The sequence below is a fragment of the Dendrobium catenatum genome, unplaced genomic scaffold (assembly GCF_001605985.2).
Source record: "Dendrobium catenatum unplaced genomic scaffold, ASM160598v2 original_scaffold_86292, whole genome shotgun sequence".
Taxonomy (NCBI): domain Eukaryota; kingdom Viridiplantae; phylum Streptophyta; class Magnoliopsida; order Asparagales; family Orchidaceae; genus Dendrobium; species Dendrobium catenatum.
The window spans coordinates 242,045-244,456 of NW_021404733.1; positions in this window are offsets into that span (position 1 = coordinate 242,045).

Below are 2,412 nucleotides of genomic sequence, written 5' to 3' on the forward strand. Positions count from 1 at the left end.
GGCCGATAGACGAAAACTGCCCGAAGTCGCCCAAAAGTCAATTTCTCTTGCTCTCACTTCTCTTTTTCTCCCTTATTCCCCCAAACATTTTCTCTTTGGAAAAATGAAAAAAAAAAACAATAAAGCTTATAGTGGATTAGGATTTTATAATAAAATATTAAAAATTTATTTTAATTATTTAATATAAAAATATTTATTTTATCTAAATTATTTTATATCTTTAAATTTAAAATTTAAAAAATTACAAAAAAAAATATTCATAAATGAACTTATTTTGTTTAGAAAACTTTAAAAAAATTGGTTTGCAAAACAAACTCTTGACGGTCCTAAAAACCCTGCTTATATCAATATGTGTCGATTTTTTTTTAAAAAATCAATAATGCCCAAAAATTATGAAAAAAATATGAAAGCTGAAACAATACATTATAAATGTTGAGGAGAAGATGGTTTGTGATTTGAACTTATTATAACTCTAGAAATAAATATTGACTATTGTAGATAAAAAATTCTTATAAGAAAACTTTTGGGTTTCACACACCGAAGCTAGAGGATCACTGGAGGTGGGAGTTTGAGCGGAGGGTGAAGAGTTTTCACTGGAGCTCATTCGAACAAGTGGACGAAAGGCGTTGGGAAGCTAGGAAATGATAGAGGATAAGTTTGAGAGCTCTAGGGAAGGTTTTTGAAATGTTGAGATCGAGTGAGGGGCTCTGGGTGAGGGTGCCCTATTCAAGCCATTCCCGAGGCCATGGAAGGTCAGGATCACTCGAGTGGATGACCATATGGATGGAAAATGGAAGTGGACGCCTCCTTAGAGGTCCGTGAGCTCAAAGCCAATGGGTTGAGCCACTAGGCAGCATTAGATGAGGCTTGAGACGGAGGGGACCATCGGTGGTTTCTCCCATTCATTCTAGTCATCACCAGACACTAGCTAGGTCAGAGTGAGTTGGAAAGTATGCTGGGGGTTGTATGAGCTCAATGGTGTGCTCAATTAATTGGGCTTGGGGAAGCCTAATTAAGGAGGTAGGCTCATGTTGACCCAAACTTGTAGGGTTGGGTCAGCTCGAGTGCAACTTGAATTATTTCAGGTCATGTGATTGATGTGGAAGATTCATTATGTCACAACCCAACCTGACCAGGATAGGTCCTATCGTGTTGAGCTATGATAGGCAAACCCCAAGATCTAGTTTTGAAATTATTTCAAAATTTTTATCGATATTCATTGAAATAAATGACAAACTACAAAGCTACTAAAATATTCAAATACTAATCCATAAAATTTCTTTTATTCATCAAAATAAATATCTACATTATAGTACATGACTACATGCAAGAGCTATAAAACTAAAAATTAAACTAGCCATGACAGTAAAAAAATCAAAATAGAAAAATACATATGACCTCAAATTTGATCATGAACTGCTAGTCAACAAGCTCTTTCCCCTTCCTGGATCCTGAAAATCAAAAGTAAAACCACAGTGAGCTACAACAACTAAGCAAGCCACACAGACCAATCTAAATTTTCAATTATTCTTTTATCAAATATTTTGATAAAATATTTAAAAGTAGTTAATTACAATTTAAATAAATCACTGAACTGAGAATCACAAAACTAGTAAATGTAATGAATGCATTGTAGTTATTCTATGATTCAGATAACATTATAAAATAAATGATTAAATTAAAATTCATCTCACAGAGAGTTCAAATCACATTTCTCGGACCCAAACAGAATCTCAACCAAAAAAGAAATTGTGAAAATTTATAGGGTTTCATACATTGGGTTAAGGGGCACCCAATACAAGTGTCAATTATGTTTGATATGGTCTGAGGTGGGAGATGGCTCATGTTAAAGTGGTTTTGACCACTTTGGGCTAGCCTAGATGTTGACCCAAGTCAACTTAACGGTGGGGCTGACTAGGGTAGATGCCCTTGGGTCTAAGATAAGCCAATGTAAGTGTTGAATTAGGCTGGTGGGGCCTAGGTTGGGAAAAGACTCAACCCATAGTGGTTTTGACCTCTTTGGGTTAGCCTAATTCCTAACCCAAGTTGACCCAAGGGCTGGGTCAACTAGGGAAGGTGTGTTGGGTCATAGGGGACCCAATAGTACCATCAGTTTGATCCAATTTGGCTAAGGTTAGAAATTGGCTCAAGGGAAATGTGAGACCTCGTTCCTTTGCTGTAGCTGTAGCTGCTGGGAAAAGTGATTTTTTTTCTCAGGATCGGCCGGGACGATAGTGAGATCGTCCAGGCCGATCTGCACTGTAGAAAATATCGTCCTGAGAATAGTTCTGGGAGTCGTCCAGGACGATCGATTTTGGTCTGATCGTCCCGGGACGATGTGGCGATCGGCCGGGCCGATCCCACTAATGATATAAGAAAATGAGCTCGTTTTGAGGAGAGAGAAAACATTTT